The 18,212-nt window shown below is 39.3% G+C and overlaps 1 protein-coding gene across 4 annotated transcripts in view; it reads right to left on the minus strand.

Annotated features, from left to right (window-relative positions):
* SMPD3 (sphingomyelin phosphodiesterase 3) overlaps positions 1-18,009 on the minus strand; it is a 102,996-nt gene extending 84,987 nt beyond the window's left edge. The window contains exons 1-2 of one of the 4 annotated variants that reach the window (XM_040075062.1): positions 5,055-5,276; positions 4,652-4,932 (exon numbers count right to left, since the gene is read on the minus strand). The gene's annotated coding sequence lies outside the window, so the exon portion shown is untranslated. Of the gene's footprint in view, positions 1-4,651; positions 4,933-5,028; positions 5,277-17,907 lie in introns of those variants that run through there. The other 3 variants (XM_040075061.1, XM_040075065.1, XM_040075066.1) reach the window with 3 other exon arrangements.
* Between the last annotated feature and the right edge of the window lie 203 nt (positions 18,010-18,212).

Genomic DNA, 18,212 nt, shown 5'->3' on the forward strand with positions numbered 1-18,212 from the left:
GTTGACAGCCTCACTATTTATATTCCACTGGATCCCTTGCTCTGTCTGAAGACCTCAACTTTCAGATACATCCTTCAAAAAGAATGTGCAGCTTTTGCCTCTGCTTCTATCAGTTTTCTTAGATTTCACTTTTTGCTGTACCAAAGTCATTTCCTAGTTGCTCAGGTTTATTCCATTTTCTCTGGCCACCAGTCCTCTGTTGGTCTGTTCTTCCTTGAGAATGCGAATCCTCATCCACTAGAAGTAGTATTAAACTCTTCAATACAATGTAACTTACGTGGACTCTGCCTCCTATTGACACTTACTATCCTGCTGCTTCCTCTCAAGCCTTCAGTTCACGGCAGCATATTCAGAACCGTCGCAATAAAGTGATCCTACAGCAGCTACAGTTTCTCTAAAAATGTATCCTGTAGGATCTCATAACAGTAACTCTCACAAAATTCTACTCCCACGAGAGAAAGGACATTTTGGAAAGGCAAAGTTGGTTTTTAATATCTTAAACCATGGAATACAATTGTCTAAATAACAGTGCTAGTAAATATCTGTGTTTTCTAGAGTACATTTGACACCAAGGTTTTTTTTGGTTTTTTGTGTTTTTTTTTTTTTTTCAAAACTGAAAGAACATTAAGCACTAAAGCAGAAAATTTCATTCCATCTTACATTATTTTAAACTGTAGCTTAGACATTACTCTCACAAGTTAAATAAATATAAAGATACCAAACTGCTTGACCTTGTTTCTGTGCAACTACTATGCAGCACATAAAACTATAGAAATTATAGATATCTGCCCCTGCAACACATCCCAGCAACAGCACAAGCCCTTCTTGGGGACTCTTTCAAAGTAGTCACCTATGACAAAGAGCCTTTTGGGCAGATATCAGTGTAGTAGATTTTTTTTCTTTCTCCTTACACCTCAAGTAAAATTCTCACTACACCATTCTGGGTGTGTACCCTTCATTACTAGGTCACTTCTCACCTTCATGCCTGTAATTGGAGAGTAATGATGCCATAATGGGCTCACAATGTCAGTGAGGATCGAGCTGAATCAAATTCAGTGTATTAACCTCACCAAATTAAATTTTCATTTGCAGAAGGACATTCAAGGGATACAGATGTAAAAGAGAGCTAAGTTACCCAACCACTCCAAAAGTGTGACAAAAGGATGCTCAGTCTTATTATAAGCACATCAAATATTCTTTGTCCAAAATGAGGCTTGTGATTGCTGTGAGACTACTTTAGCCTTGAGATTCTTTCAACACAAAAACTGGAGATACTAAATAATCAGTAAAACAAAATTTTTTTAAAACACACCCTTTCCCAAGCTGTACATTTACCAGTGTGACCCTGAAGAACATGCCATAAAAGACAGAGAGAAAGCACAATGAGGCAGCCATGTGCCTGGGAAAACAGCTTTGGGAACTACAGGACAGGCTCTGCTTTGCCATTTCAGTGTACAAGTTCTACTTCTAAAAATAAATAAACCACGAGATTAAATACTAGCAACTGCTACGTGGAATTGATATCAGTAAATACAGAATCTATGTGGCACAGTGACTTCAGAAGACACGTGTTTATCAGTATGTACATATGCAACAGTATAAGCACAAAAAAATGCAGAACTTTGTGCCCATGGCTAACAAGGAACACAAGAACACTCCTCAAAGCCTGGCCAAAATCTTTAATATTAAACTTACTTGCAATTGATGCCAACAAAGCAGAATAATGACACAACATGACAGTTAAATAACAAGTGAAATATAACCTCCATTCAACCACTCAGACAAAATGGAAGCAGAATAAGATTGTACCTGGAGCTCACAGAGCAGTGAGTGTTTATAGGCAGTTCCCTTCATGCAAGTTTTTTCATTCCCTACAATCCTCATCTTATTCTAATTTATTAATTTTTTTAAAAGCTTAAAATTCACTCCAGCTAGCACTGGCAAGCTAGAAATAGCAGCATGCCTTAATCTCCTGTTCAATTTTGTGAAAGGTTTGTAGAGCAGGTATCTCAACAACAGCTCATCTCTTTTTCCTTATCACCTCTATGTGAATGTCTCTGAATCTTGCTGCTCTGAGAGTTATCAACTCAAATGCAGTCATCTGCAGTTCATTTTCATTTGTTTATCAGAGGTTCACTCAGCTATTCTATAAATGCAATCCTAGCATGTAGACAGGTATCCCATCCTTCCTATATGAAAATCACAGTATTATTGTGGATTATTGAAAGTCCTTACTTCAATTGTGCAGGCACAGCACAAAAGTAGTACAGTGTGGGCAAAAGATAAATCTCTGTTTTGGTTTGTTTCATCTTTTCCCCTCAAAAGGCCACAGAAAATTATTGGTTTGTTTCTTCAGCTGCAACAATTAATAATTCATTCTTCAGGCACAGTGATTAAGAGACCAAAAACAAGGCCAAAACACGGCAGAAATGGACACTAAATTCATTTCAACTACAAGGAACTATTTGAAAACAGGAATAGAAATCTTCTGCAGTAATCTGCAATAGTAAGTGACACAATTAGCCAGAAAGACCACATAAATCAATATTACCACCCTGTAACATCTCTGCCAGCAAAAAAGATAGACCATGGCTGATTTAATTTTTTTTTTCCCAACACAAAACATTAATTTTGTCCATAATGCTACTATTTTAACATAGGACTCATCACTGCTAAATCAAAATCAGTAGGATTTACACTATTGATTACAGTGATAGACAATCAAAATGTTTATCCCAGGCTCCAGGTCAGAAGGCAGCACAACTCTAGAAGCAGTTATCTCAGAACTCACAATATTATTAATGACAGCTGCAGTAACTTTTAATTAAAGCATTTTTCTCTTGTGGCTTCCCAAACACATAGGACATTTTTGCACTCTTATAACTAATATTTATAGCTTCTTTTCACAGCAGCTTTTACTTTAAATAAACACAACCAGAACAGAAGTAGCAAAACCATACTTGTTTTCACTGTGAAATCCTAGAAAACTGTTTGGCAGCAGACACCAACTTATAACCCTGTGTTACTCATACTCTGCTCTCTGGGTGGCAGTTTTGGGGTACTGAACTGAGTGGGGTGTGCTTTACAGCTTTTTTTTTCCTCAGAAGTGTTATTCCTGCCCTCACAGCATTCTAAGAATGTCATCCTTAGCTATGGAGACCAGATTTTCAACAGATCAGTTCAGCTAGGCACAAAATCAAAATGGACAAATCTTCACAAGAGCTCAGAACAGTCAGTGCTAACCTCTTTTGAAAACCTGCCCCAATTATAGATGCCAAGTACTTGAAAACCTGGCTCCAAGCTCTTAAAATCCATTTTTGTATGTTCAAAACCAACACTGCAGTCACTAAAGGGAATCCTGACTGGTTTTCTACCAGGGGAGGAGCAAGGCAAGAGGCAACCTAGAACAGACAGAGTAAATCTACTGAATAAATCTATTTGAAATCACAAAGCTTACTACTACTACTACATTTACTGGCACCATCCACTTTTGGGTTTAGCCTCTTTTTTATTTATACATCAGTCTTTCTGAGTCAGCACTGAGCACATCTTCTTTTGCCAATTCCTCACTGATATCAGCCTGAGGTGTTGCTAGAGACAGTAGGTAAGAGCCAGAACAATGAGCTGGCCTGAAGGAAAATGTAGCAATCCCTCACACCTTACTTTTCCTGTAACCAAATCAAGTTCAAGGTCTGTAAATTATCCCAGTTTACACACCATAGGAGAAAAAAAAAAAAAAAAAAAAAAAAAAAAAAAAGACAAAACCAGAATATTCATCCGACTGTAAATTTATACAGTTGTGAAAGAGAACATAACCATTTGCTATTTACGTGGGCTAGAATGGTATCACTTAGCTTTAACACACACCCCAGAGACTCCAAAAGGAAAGTGTTGTGCAAAATGAGATTGAATTACATATTTTAAAGCTTTCACATCTTTGAACTTTAATATGAAATACCAAGGCCAAAATCCTGCCTTCAGCACAATGCTTTGTCCCAAAGACACAAATAAATGTTGTTCTGTTACTGGAGTTTATTTGAGGATATTAGAATTTAGCAGTATAGTAGTTGTTTATGCTTCTGTGTTTAAAAGTAAAACAGAAATGACAGTTTTGGCCAATTCACGTAGTTATTACACTAAAAAGTCACTTTCCATTAGATCCCTGAATTGCCACATAGGAAAAGAGCCATCATTTTTCAGAGCTATGAGAAGTCTCTATGCATCTGTTAAGGAACTCTTGCCTTTAAAGCAAATGCATGAAGTAGTTGGCTTTTCACTTCAGCCACCTGGCCTGATAATTTAAACATGTTATTTTCCTAACAAAAACTATTTTTACTGTTGTAACAAATACAGACTTTTCAAAGAGGCAATGTTAATTCTAGCTTATCTAAAGATAGACGATTCTTAAGAGAAAACAAAAACCTAAGGGATTAAATGTAAAACCCTTCTAATACTCTGGTGTATAATTACATTATTCATTAGCAAGTAACCTCAGGTGGGCGTAATTTAATGTTTCCTTCCTGTCCCTTGAGCAAACACAGCACAGAATAGCTAATCAATTTGATCCCAAGATCCTAAAGCCTCAATAAAATCTGATGGAGGCTTACAGAAGAGTCACCCCAGCCTACCCTCGAGGATTAAGAGTGCTTACCCAATTTACAAGTTGACTCACTTAAGAGGGAGAGGATGGCAGCTCCATGAGCTTCCTGTTTCCATCATTTCTCAGTAATTTCAGAGGAAAGCCATCCGGCAGGATTATCATTTGTTGTTGTTCTTGTCTAACTCCCCGTTTTGTGCACTGAACCGGTCCCTCGTGAGATGCCCTGAAAATGGGCACATCTGCCCTAAGCTTTACCTCGCATCTCCTTTCAAGAGAAACTGTAACCAGGCTTTGATTTCAGGCTCGGTACAGTCTGGGAAAGGATCTGCACACTGACAGAAAAAATAAAAATAAAAATAAAAATAATCTATTAAAACAATGCTTATTTAATAATAAATTACTTAATAAAGCTCCTGCCATTGAAACACCTTTTTTGCTTCATGCTGTTAAGCACCTTCAGGAGGGTTAATTTCCAACGACAACGCTGGAAAAAGCGAACCGAGAGCTTTATAAGCAAAAGTCTGGCTTCGAGGAGATGACCAACAACATCCGGACATGGTGGCCGCGCCCCCCAGCCTCTGTCAGCTGCTGCTATTCCTGCACTCCTCCAGGCTTTTTCCTCGCTTCTTCTCCTTCATTCTCCCTCCTTCTGCAGGGCTACCGTGACACACCCGAGCGGAGGAGCGGCCGGCACTGGCTGCTGAGGCTCCTGGCCTGCCCGCCCGCGCCGCTCCCGCTTTCCCGCCGCGCGCTCTGATTGGCTGCCAAGAGGCAGGGACGGCGGCAAGCGTGCTCTGATTGGCTGTCAAGCGTCGGGGGCGGGGCCTCGTTGTGAGGGCCGGGGGCGCGGTGTGAGGGCGGGGATGCTCGGGGCGCCGAGGCGGCGGTGGCTCAGGAGATCTGGTCAGAGATTCTCCTGTTCTCGGGAGCCAGGTGCTCTGGTGAAGGGTGAAACCTCCGCCGGTGTTCTCCTCTAGATGAAGTGTGATCCGTGTGTTATTCACCTCAATGTTATATCTGTTCGGAGATATCTAACGTTGGCCTCAGAATACAGTGTCAGTGCCCTCTTGAGGAAAAGCCTCACCCCACCTTACCTTTATCTTTTTAACGGTATGCAACAAACTTTTAACAATACAGTTCTTAAATCGGAGAAAAGGTGCCTTAACTGATACTAATGAATAAGCCCTACTACTTTTATCGATGCCTGACTTGAGTTCTTCATAATTATGTTGGCTTTTTGCATTAATGTGTGATCTATAATGTTGTGGAGCCGTCCCATGCTGTTTATTTAATTAGTTTGCCTGGACTCTATATTAAAATCTTTCTGCATCTCGAAAAGTAATCTAATTTCCCAAATACCAGAAAGATAATCATATTCTGTATGAAATCTGACATGATTTTTAATATTCTACTTATGCCATAGCCATTTTTCTACTGCAGTAGCTGTAATAGACTCATCAGTGCTTAAATAATTTGTGGAGATCTGTTCAGCAATGAGTTGTTTTTTCTTGAACTGTACAGCTTAAACATTTATACACTGCACAATTAATGAAATCAACATGTACTTCAGTGTATGTCTGTGTGGTAATGCTAAATACAGAAACGCCATCACAGAACTCAAAAGAAGGATACAATTTACCTCTTGTTCTCAATGATTGGCAGTAGTAGTGGGCTGGAAAACTAATAAGGAAAAGTAATAGGAAAGAGTAACTTGGCTAACTGAAAGTCAATGTAGAAACTCTTTTTAAAATAAGGTGCTCATTTTGGGTATTATTCTAAGCCTCCTTTTTTGTCAGAACTATTTCTCCTCATGATAGTATTAAAATTCAAGATCAGTTTTCATGAGGCCTCACGGCACCTCCTTGTGCATGCAAAGCCGTTCAGTTCTTACACTTGTTCTTCCTACCGTAAACCCCTAAACCCTGTGCATTTAATTCACTCAATTTTCAACAGTATTATATGGCCAGATTTTTCAGGGATTTCTTTTTTTGGTCAGTGTAAAGAGAAGTGGATTGTACGAAAAATATTTGAAAGTATGTGGAAACTTGACTGCAAATATTTAGTGGATTTCAAGGTGCAGGCCTTGGAGTTGACTGTTCTGAATGTCTGGAATGTTACTGATAGTAAATCTGTAGCTGTGAGAAATGCAAGCTTTGTGGAAACTATTTTATTCTTAGTGAGCAGATTTAAGTTGGGGAGGAAGGGTGAGGTGATGTCATAATCCTTAGCTTCTGAAACTGTAATTCATATTGAATACAAGAGGTATATATGCAAATGAATCCTAGGTGATATATTTATCTCTTCAGTGCTTATGCCTATGAGCAATTCCTTACTTGTAGAATCTCTTTTCACTCACTTGTGTAATTTCACATCTCTGAGCTATTTGCTGCTGTTTTTTCAGGTAATGACCTTTTAATTATTCCTTTGTCTATTCACTTCTACGCTGATGCAGAACTGTCAGCTCGGGGCCCTATACATTGCCTGCACTTCAGCACATCATCGACATTTTTATAGAAACTGTTGAGATTGTGTGATTCTGCTCACTTCACTTATGTGCTTGGCAGCAGGCCTTTCATGGGTATAGCTGTTGTTTTTCCTCTCTACTGAATGTTCCAGCTCTTGCAGTGTCAGTTCCTTCACGAGCCATCTGTCTTGCTGGCTCACTATCTTAACAGCTCTCCTTCTCAGACTAGATGTAAGTCCTAGTTAGTATGCCATCAGCTGTTAATTTTTTATTCAGAAGCTTTTAAAACAATTGTTGCTGCACAACATATTATGCTGCACAAATATCCTATATTTCAATCCTCTCTGTCCCGTCCTTGGCTCTTAATGGTTGCTTTCTTCTGCATCCTCCTTTTCACAGGTTCCTTTGCAAGTTGTTTGTCTGTCACTTAGTTTCTTTTCCTGAAAGTTTTAGAGTGATTTTCTTCAATTTGACAACTTGTCCCTGAATTCTATCTGGGGATTGCATGTCTGAATCAAGGAAGGCCTAATCCAGATCTGTTTGTTGGGGCACAGTAACTCTACAATCACTGCAAGAAGCATCTAAGTACTTTCAGATATAACACGAGTCAGGTAATAGCTCCTGAGAAGTGTAAGATCTTTATCTTTTGTCAATAAGTCAGATAATAACTTCTTTGTGGTGGTATCAGTGTTACATTTAGGATAGATTGTCTTGTAGCTCAGGGGCTGGCATATTGCTAAACAATCTAGCAATCTTTTTGATGAAAAGTTCTATTTGCTTGTAAGCCAGTCAGGCCTGGATGCAAAATTGCTTTACAAAGTCCTGAGAGTATAGTATTCCTTATTATAGTAGCAGCTTGGTTTATTTTTATACACTATACGTGCTTTATAATCCTCCAACAGCTAAGATTCAGTTAGATAGTTTTGAGAGCTTTATAAACAACTGCTTGGGTTTAGTGCAATTTTCAGCTGTGGAAATGAACCACACAGATAATAATTTCAGTAGAGACAGCAGCTTTTCTTCTTTTTAATGTATATTGTTAATCCTTTCTCAGACCTTCTGCTCCTTTCCTTGACAAACTCAAATATTGTTTATTCCTAGTGCCAGTTAGTCAGCCAAGCATCTGCAGCTGGCAGCTGAAGAAGCCCCAGAAAATTAAAACTCCCAGTTGATTTGCATGTTAGATGTCATTGTTTGTAATCTTCTGGATTTCTTCCACACTTAGCATTTCTTAATGATAAAGAAAACGGAGCATGCTTACAGTCGTAACTAATAATTAGTAAGATGGATTTTATTTCCCTACTGTACTTTTGACCTCCAGGATAAATTTAGACCTGTCATTTAATGCCTCTCATAAGGGACTGCCTATCTTGGGAAGATTTGCTTCCAAATGAAACTTTGCCACTGAACCAGGCCTTCTCATAGTGTGATGCTCTTATGGTGGTAGAATTGTGTTCATAATATATGCATCCCTTCTGGGCTAGAAAGTTACAGCTGCATTACCATATTGGTAACAGAATTTATGCCAGTGTAATAAGTAATTCCAGTAGTACAGAAAAGTTTTACTAAGTTACACCCTGGTTTTCTGCCATTGCTCAGGCCTTCTTTTTCCTTTGTGCACAGGAAGTGAAAACAGTCAAGCAAGACAGCAGCATAGAAGAGAGTGAGAGTAAATTAATTTCTTTTCTGTCTTTGTCTCAGGAAAATCAACTCCCTAACTCCAGAATGTGACTTCCAGTAGGAAGGTGACAGCAGAGATTGTCTCCAAAAACCTATTAGGTGAGGTACTCAGGTGTGATCATGGCAAGTCTTATGATTAAATATAACCAGCAGAGGCAAAGAAATTTGAAACTGTCCAGAAATCTTCAACAGAGAACTGGTAATATACTTCTTCTCTCATTAAGTGAAGCTACAGATGTCTTATGCTAAAAAGAGCAAGTATCCAAATCCAAGAAAGCTGCAGAAGAAACTGGTGAGCTACAACTTATCTTCCCTTCTTGTTACCAGGATATACTCTGTAGTCAGGCATCAAATGTAGCATTATCCCATGAACATTAAGGAATGTCATTGTTGTTAGGTGAATACTCTACCTATAATAACTTACTCTGCTTGAAATAACATCTAAACTGGTTTCAGAAGAATAAAACTATTCTTCAGAATATGATTGGAGGGGTATTTTAAGAGCAGACAAAATCTACTTACATGCTAGGCTAGAAGGAGCTAGCTACTACTTAGCATGCTATTAACTAAAAGGAATCTCAATTAATTCCCTCTTAAAAAAAAAACAAAAGAAAAAAAAAAGAAAAAAAAGAAAAAAAAAAAAAGTTAGGCCTCGCAAGATTTCAAGATTTTACACATTCAATAATCTCAGTTACCAAAGAGAATTCCTGCTAACACACCAGCTGGGATTTCCAACAATATAGGTAAAGAAGAGAGAAGTGAATAAAAATTAAATTTTTATATTAGGCTAATAAAACCTTTTTATAGTGGCTTTAGTTTCATCATAGTTTTACATTGTATTATAATTATGTAGATTTACATTTTATCAAAACTATGTGAGCAAGTCCCATCCAGTTGGCAAGAAATGCAACATCCTAAAGTAATAGAAAAATCACTGTGTAGAGTTTACTGTTCCTTTTCATACTTTTAAAAACAGGGCATGGCATGCTGTTCCATTTACCTATCATGTGTTCATTAAGAAACTGAATTAAGGGTGTCGCTAGAGGATACAAAAAGAATGGTACTCACACAGTCAAGTTCAGGGCAAAGAAAGGGAAGTTTATTTTCTTGACCTTGCTTATATAGATTCTGGACAATGACCAGGGATTGGAGAACAAGGCCGATACATCTCCATCCCACTGCTCACACTAGAAGTTCCTCCATTGTCCCTCCTCCAAGAAGGAATGCCAAAATAATCACTTTGTTTATGTTACAATCCATGAGAAGACTCCACTACAAAAATAAATGCAAACAATCAGAAGGCTAAAAGAATATGACAACATAAGGGACTTTTCAGATTCTGTAAAAATGACTGTGTCATGGCACAGATATTACTTTATAGGTAAGTTCTGAATGGAGAAATCTGGAGCTGGGCCTTGCAGTATTGTCAGAAGTAACTCTTCAGAGGCAGATTATGAAATTAGAGCTGTAATCTCTGCCTGACATTGAGTTAATATGCAGCCATTCCAGGACTGAAGCTGTTTACTGGTTCTTCCATCTGTCAGGATTTTCCTAGCTTCTATTCATTAGAAACTGAGATGGCTTGGAGGAGAACTTTCTTTGTGGCTGTGTTATGGAGCCTTTTTGAAGAATTCTGTGTAGCTGCTGGTAGACCACATGGTGAAGGAGTGAATGGGCATGATGGATGTATTTATTTACAATAACTAAACAAACTAAAAATCCTTTTCCTCCTCTTAGGTGTGACATTTGAAACTTGTTTGTGCAAGAAAAAATATCGTGAGAAGTAATAGTTAAAAACATTAAGACATGATGAGAATGAGAGATCTGAATGAAACCTACTTTTGGGTTTTGTTTTTCCTTTCATTCTTTCTAAACCCAGTTTTAAGGACTGGGCTTAGCTGACTAAAGTTTAATGTGTAAAATCTGCAAGGTTAATGTATAAGTAGACCTGAAGGACCTTGCCATTGGGAAATAATGAAAGCAATTCATTGTATCTGCTGGCTGAGATGAACATCATGTATTTGCTGTAAGTTACTTGTCAAGATTGTCTTGGAAAGTCCAAAGAGTCAACATTAAGAAGGAACACTTATTTTGTGCTGACCTAGTGGTCTGGTAGGGTAGGGAGGGTTCTGTACCTTCACATTGATTCTTCTGTGTTCCATAGCCTTTTCTTGTAGGATTGTTGCAATTAGGTATGTGCAGCAGCAGCCTGTGTGCTATGCATCAGAGAAACTCTCAACAAATGTGTCTATGTTCAATAAAGATTCAGCCGTGCCTGAAAATTTGAAAGTTAATAGTTTAACAAGGAAGGTGAAATGGCAAGTTCAGGCCTTCTTGCAGGGCATAAAAATCCTTTTATATCCAAGATATTCACATTTGTTTGCAGCAATATACATTGGAATTAGGTTTGCCAGGCTGTGGTAGCCAACTTCTTGTACTTCATTTCCATTGTACATTGTCCTTTCAGAGGAATGTTTATCATATAATGATACCCTGGCAGTAAATAGAGTAATGTACATAATTGCTCCTTATTTGGACTAGATTTTTTCAGTAATTTTTCCAGCTTTGCTGTGGGAGTAAGAAAAGTTTCCCTGGGACTAGAATCAATGAAGGACTGTTTTAAGACTATAGGGTCATCTTTACTTGCTCTGTCTTGCCATGCTTGCAGAGTAACAACAGCTTAAAGCTCTGTCATGAAAAAGGGGTTCTGTGTGCATCCTCTGGGACTAGCAAGGATCCCCTGCTCCAGCCTGTGCCAGCAGTGTCTATATCTACCTGCCCAGGAATTCATAGTCAGGGACTCTTCCTCCCTCTCTTTCTCTCTCAAAGAGGCACTAGGGGATCCCAAGAGGGATTTTATCCTTCTCTCCTCTCAGTCATGGCAACAAGAGAACACCAACTGCTCTCTATCCTCTGACTAGATCTACTAACATGTCAGTTGACAAAAAAATAATAAACTTAACAAGATTCTTACCTTTCTTCATTTTTTGCTCCCAGTTCCTTAGCTTGGATAAGAGACTCCTGTCCATGCTGTGTTTTCTAGACTCTCCCTGTCTTTTCTTTCTGCAGGTAGGGTCATCAATGGAGTACAGCTCTAAGCTCAATGAAGGACTCCTAGAGGAAAAGCTGTAAATCTTTGATCTCTCATCTCTATGGCAGTGCTGATTTCACAGAAGTAACTGTGATGAAGGAGTCAGTAACTGAGTATTTCTTCTTCTAGCCTGTGATATTTGAAGTGTTTCAGGGCACACTTATAATTCTGATGTATTTTCACTTGTCATTTCTCACTGAGACAGAATTTCTCTTTGTTTTCAATGACAGTTCTGCTTAGCAATCCGGGAAGGGTGGAGTAGCCTGTACAGAAAGCTACAGCCTCTCAACAGATTGCTGCTTCCTTTCCTTAGATATTAACTCTTCCCAGAAAGGGTTAAACTCTGCTTTTCTCCAGCCAGTAATTCCCTTATAAAGAAAGAAAACCAATTTTCACAGCTTCCTGGTCATGAATTTTTCTGCTAGCCTCTTTGCAATGCAGTTACCCTAAAGAAATCTATGGAATTTTACCCCTTTTTCCAACACGGCTGTATCAATGTTTGGAGTAAGTGAAAGGAATAAAATGGCCACTTGACTCTTCATTTGGCAGAGAAAAGATTGAAGTGAGACATCCTGCTTAAAAGTGAAAAGCTTCTACTATACTTGAATTACAGTATAGGTGGGAAAGAGCTAAAAAATCATTAAAACCCTATGTTAAAGCAAAACTGTTAATCAACGTTAAGTCATTTAGAAATAGTCAAGAGAGACAGATGGAATCCAGTTATTATCTCTCTTTTACTTTTAAAATATATTAGTCAGTTTTAAAATATATTAAAGCTTGTATACTTTTGAGTGGCAGATACAGCTTGTCACTTTAAAGGGTATTTTTGCTATTGTTAATACTGAAATAGATTGTACTTGAGGAACACTAGTTAACAGAAGTCTTAAGTACCTCAGAGAAAATACTTGTCTTGCATTTATTATCTCAGCTTTCAGATTTAAGCAGCTGTATGTGGTTAAACTATGAAATTATGTAACAGTAATAGAATGCTGTTCAAGTTGATGTCTTTTAGAAGACAAGGGAGTGGAGGTGGGGATGTGACTGTACAGTAAACCCACGTTAAATTTTTTCCCTAACTGTACTCCTTGAGACAGCAATCAGCTACCCAGAACAGAGCCCAGAATGTGCTCTCTGCCGTTTGCTCTGAACTCACCATGCATCTTGTGGGGTTTTTTCCCAAAAGAGAGTGATAGAAGTCTAAGCATTGATGTGATTCATATTTAAATCAGAACTTCTCAGCTTATGTTGTTTAATTTTAAATGGTTCCCTGGTAACATATTTCTAGAGTAAACATCCTCTTATTATCTGAAGAATATACATTTTTAATTATCTCAAAACTGAACTGAACTGTTAAATCTTGTTCTTATTCTGTAGTTGAGCTGTGTCATAGGTCACACACTACTTTCCAAATGCAAGTTTCAACAGATGCTCTGTGAATGTTAACAAAGGGCACCTTAAAAAATCATTTTCCATACTTTTAGGATGCCAGTTTAATTTTTTTTATGCTTTGTATTAGTGATGCTGAAGTTTTAATGCACTTCCAAAAAACATTAGAAGCAAAGACAGCAAACCGTGTCACCAGAGCAACTCTCTACTGCAAATGTAGCAAGAATAATCCTTTTAAGCTGGCACAAAGCTAAGTGGACAGGCAGAGGATAAACTTCTTGTGAGTGGAATATTGGTTGTGTATACATTACTCTTTTATAATTTCTGAGACACCTTGGTTCCAAATTTAAAGAAGACTGTATAACCATCTTAAATGGAAACTAGTGGAAATTTTGTTTGTTTCAGAATTTTTCAATGATTTGGTCCTGTGTGTATCATGTGGAATACCTCAGATGTCTGTATTTGCAAATTTTGTCAGTTTGCATTTTTTGAGGACAAGTTGCAAGAAATCTAAAAGAACCCAAGTGTAATTTCTTGATAGCAGCCTCAGACATGTCTCAAAAAAAAGCAAAAAAAGAAATCTGAAAAATAATAGAAGAATTTGTTTTGTGCAGTTCTTGCAAACAGGTGCTAGTCCAGGTCCATCACCTCGGCTCTGTAAAATAGCAGGTGAGTGAAGAATGCAAACTATCAAGTATTAGGCCAGAGAGAATAATCATCACTGACAGAGGAGCAGGCATTCTGCCCAGGCACTTATTCCCACCGAGGAGACTGGGGTCAGCTCACACAGAGTGAGCTTCTTTAAATATGCTTGTTAAACCACAAACATGTAGCACAAGATTCAAGACAGAGATTTCTCTGTCTCCCTTATATTCACCAAGATTTTCTATAATCATGAAGTTGCTTGCTCCTGCTTTGACTCAAGAAGATGTTTGCTGGTCACTTCTTTAAGGTATGACAGCATTCTGCCTCCTTTTAGAGTAAAAGCTGAGTGGCTCTGACAGTAGAGCTCTCAAAGGGCAATATGTGCACGATCAAGTCGGGAATTACCAAAATCTGGTGACTTCCCAGTGGATAAGTACAAATGTATGTCCAGGGCTTGCCCTCTATCCCATAGTTTTCCTCTTCTTGCCCCCATCCCAAGCACTAGAAACCAAGCTGAGTAGAACTTACTCAAGGAAGAAAATCTTGTATTCACTCCAATTCTACATACTGTCTCCAAACTGCCCATTTCTCAGAAACTACTTGTTCAAGACAAAATAAAACAGAAGTGAATATTTCTGCAAATCTTGTCAGCATTGTGCTGTCAGCTCAAATTATGGATTGTCCCTTTTTACAACAATGTCACAATTCAACCATAGCATAACATTTCCCCAGATTTTAGAGCGGCTTTGACCTACGAGACATAAAAATACATGATTATAGCAATAATGGCTGGAGTGCAGCTACAATTTTCTTCTGTTGTGGAGAATTTAAAAGCTTAAACACTACAGTCAAATATTTAGAAGTTAGAAGGTATACCTTCAAAAATCACTGAAAATATTACTTGCTACTTGGAGCAAGTCACTGGGATTGCTCCTTTTGAGTTAGCAGGCCCTTTCTTCTAAAATGAAGCAGTACATAATTGCTTATTGCAGTGTGCATTTAAATGCCTTTTTTAAAGAGTAGACTTGGGAGTATCATATAACAATTTGCAGGCATTTATGGGGATAAGTAAAATCTAGTTATGTTTAATGCCAAGAATTGTTAGAATTCAAGCAGAAAATTGGCACTATGCAATACTTTTTTTTTTTCTCTTTTTAGAGCTGTAGAAAATGCATAAGCCATCTCAGCCATACATAGAGGACAATATTAAAATGATGTTTTGGTAATACAGAGTACTTTGATTCTCCATACCATATAAACGTATGTGTCCTGTCATTCTCCCTCATACAGACAGCAGTTAAAAAGTCTTGCTTTTCTATAGCGCATGCTGATTATTAACTATAGCATTTTTGCACAGATTGTGCTTATAAGGATTTTTTTTTAAAATTCTTAAAAAAACCTCTACCTTTTCTGTGTTGCTGTATAGTGTGACCATAACAGTGGCTCTAACATTAAAAATATATCCGGGTCAGGTTTCTGTGCAAACCTTTTTGAAAAATAGACTTTTACTTACTTAAGTGTAATGGAAACATTTCCATGACTTCAGCAATCTCCTTTGGAAGTTAAAATAAACATTTCCACAAAGAAATCACAACTTGAGATTTCATTTACTGTGCTGAATGCATGATAATTGGACAGAGAAAGTTGCAGTGGATCCTACATCAGTAATATATTGATTGCTTATTGCCCAATCTGACATACAAGTAATTAGCAGAAATATTCAATTGCAATAGCCTTTAGCATAAACAATGTTGGGGGAACACAACAGTCTTTTTTAATATATTTTGGGAAGCCCAGATTGTTGGCTCTATTAAAAGCATGCTGCACTGGCTTCATTAGGACAAAGCAGCTTTGTCTTTGTCCTAACCGACCAGGTAGAAATATGAACGTGGCAGTAAGCATAGAGTTTCAGTTTATGAATTATGGCAATGTAGGGGTGTGGTCAGAGCATGCTGCTTAGATTGTCTCATATTTTAGCGGCTTCTTGAGGGCTGTTGCAGGCAGCAGCAACTGCAAACATGGAGCTGAAATGTCTACAATGTACTTCTGTTATAAAGCCTCTTATTCCTCCCCAAAAATGAGAACTTACTTTAAGGTTTAACAGTGTCCTTTTAAATTAGAAGCAAACTGCTACAGTGAGATATTCAGACTGGGGTAGGCAGAATATGCTATGGTTACCGTCACTAAACAGAGCTGGATCTGTTAAGATCAAAATGGTTGACTTGTCACTCTATAGTAATTGTTCCCTGTGGAAAAAATTCAATAGCATCGCTTAAATCACACATAGCTGATCACGTGCTCTGAGGCTTTGATGGTGCTTAGACTAAAAGGCAGACGTAGGGAGGAGCTGTGTCAGGAAATCTAATTCTGCCAGTGTGAGGGGAAGCTTGCCTTGCACACAGTCATGTGCACAAATTGATTTTTAATTTTACAGTAAAGCACTATTGTAATTATTAACTCAATTGATCCCTAAAAGGCTACTGTTGAAAGCCAGATGTTATGGCCCTGCATGTCCAAGGTGCCTATTGGAAGGATGTGAGATGACTGTCAGACTGCATTCAATCTATTCAACTTCTTTTTATTACAGTAAAGTATAAAATCTGTTAATCTGCAGCCTCTATAAGACAAATTGAATCCACGCTATCTTAGAAATTAATTACATACCTAAACCCTGATCATTAGTACAAAAAAAAAAATTAAAAAATAAAGCCAAGTCAACGAAAATGAGAAGTACTATGTTTCTGTCCAGACTGGAGAATCTTTAATATAATGGGAATTTATGTGTGTCCCACAATTTTGCTTTTAAACACTTACCTTACTGCTCCCTGCAATTGTTTTTCTGGCTCTTTTCTTCTGACAATGATACAGTAACATGGGGAGCAGGAGATGCTTAATACACAAATTCTAGATACAGGGCAGAAGCAAGTTAAGGCAAATTGCTAAGAGTATGCTAATTAGACTGCATTTGATTTTCTAAAGAAAGCTATTTTTTAATCTTAGTTTGGTCCTTCAGTTTCTTTTGAAAATCAGCACAGAAACTGCACAAGTTCCCGGTCTGACTCCATGCAGTCTCCCGGGTTAAACTTTTCTCACCATCTACACCTGAGAAAAGTGCTGAGTTTCTGTTTTGCCAGGCTTCCCTTTCCTCTGCCGGTCTCAGAAGTGCAAGTTAACCTGTCGTACCGACAACACAAAAAGGGTGCAGCTGCATCCTACTCAGTTTAGGGTGGAAAAGTCTTTTGATAACTCAGGAATACTCGCTGATCCTGTGACAGAAGGTACTACACATACAAGCAGTGAAGAACACTTGCTGCTTGATTATGCATGGTTAATATGCTTGCTCAAATCCCTATTCATCACCCAGCACTAAGATGAAGCCTGGAGCATCAGGCATAACAGCACAATGCTTGGCTGTAAATGACTTCATGTAGGATGCAACTTGCCATTTGGCCTTAAATACAGTGGAATTTTTTCCTCTCTTTTTCTGACACCTTATCACAGAAATACTGTAGCTGCTACTCTGACCTTCTGCTGCTTGTCCTAGCTCTTCAGTGGGGCTGCCAATCCGCACGGAAAGAAATGAGAAATTATTGCAGTGCAAAATCTACACAAGCATTACAGTTAAGGAGGGTACTCAAGGAAACCATTTTGCAGTCTTGACTATAGCACTGTCTTACCTGTATGACAAACACGTCTTTTCCCCTGCTGAACCATGAGAATAGGAATGTGATTCCATGAGCAAATTAATATACGTAGGGGTATCTCCCCCTACATCTAAGTACAGATATTTGCAGTTAACCAGTCATCCCGCTCTTCCCTTCCCCACTTCCCGGAAACTAAAATACCGAAACTACTCAAAACCCATCAGGACCGCACCGCTTTGTTCCCCGCGGTCCGCCTCGCGGAGCTCGCTCCCTGCACACAACTCGCGCCTCCGGCAGCCTCCGGCTCTGGGCTCGGCAAGGGACCCCCGAGCCGGCAGCTCCGAGCGGATGGCGGGCGGGGATGCGATGCGGATGGGCGGGAAGGGAAAGGCTTTACCTGCCGCCTTCCCCCGCGGAGCCAGGGGCGCCTGGAGCTGCTGCATCCACGCCGGGGCGCGGCGGGCGGGCGGTCGCTCAGAACGCCTGACGGAGCCGGCTGAGCGCCGGGGCCATGGCCGCGCCGGGGAGCGGCGCGAAGGGAACGCCGCCGGAGCCTCCGTAAGCCGCGGGGAGACTCAGCACCTGGGCGCTGAACAGCTCCACGGAGCGCCACGGGCGGGGCCGGCGCCGCGCTCCCGCCCCTGGGCGCGGGGGGGCCGCGCTCCGCCCGCCGCCCGCCGCGCTGCAGCCGCCCCGCCCCGC

Source organism: Hirundo rustica, chromosome 11 (genome assembly GCF_015227805.2).
Source record: "Hirundo rustica isolate bHirRus1 chromosome 11, bHirRus1.pri.v3, whole genome shotgun sequence".
In the NCBI taxonomy this organism is placed as follows: domain Eukaryota; kingdom Metazoa; phylum Chordata; class Aves; order Passeriformes; family Hirundinidae; genus Hirundo; species Hirundo rustica.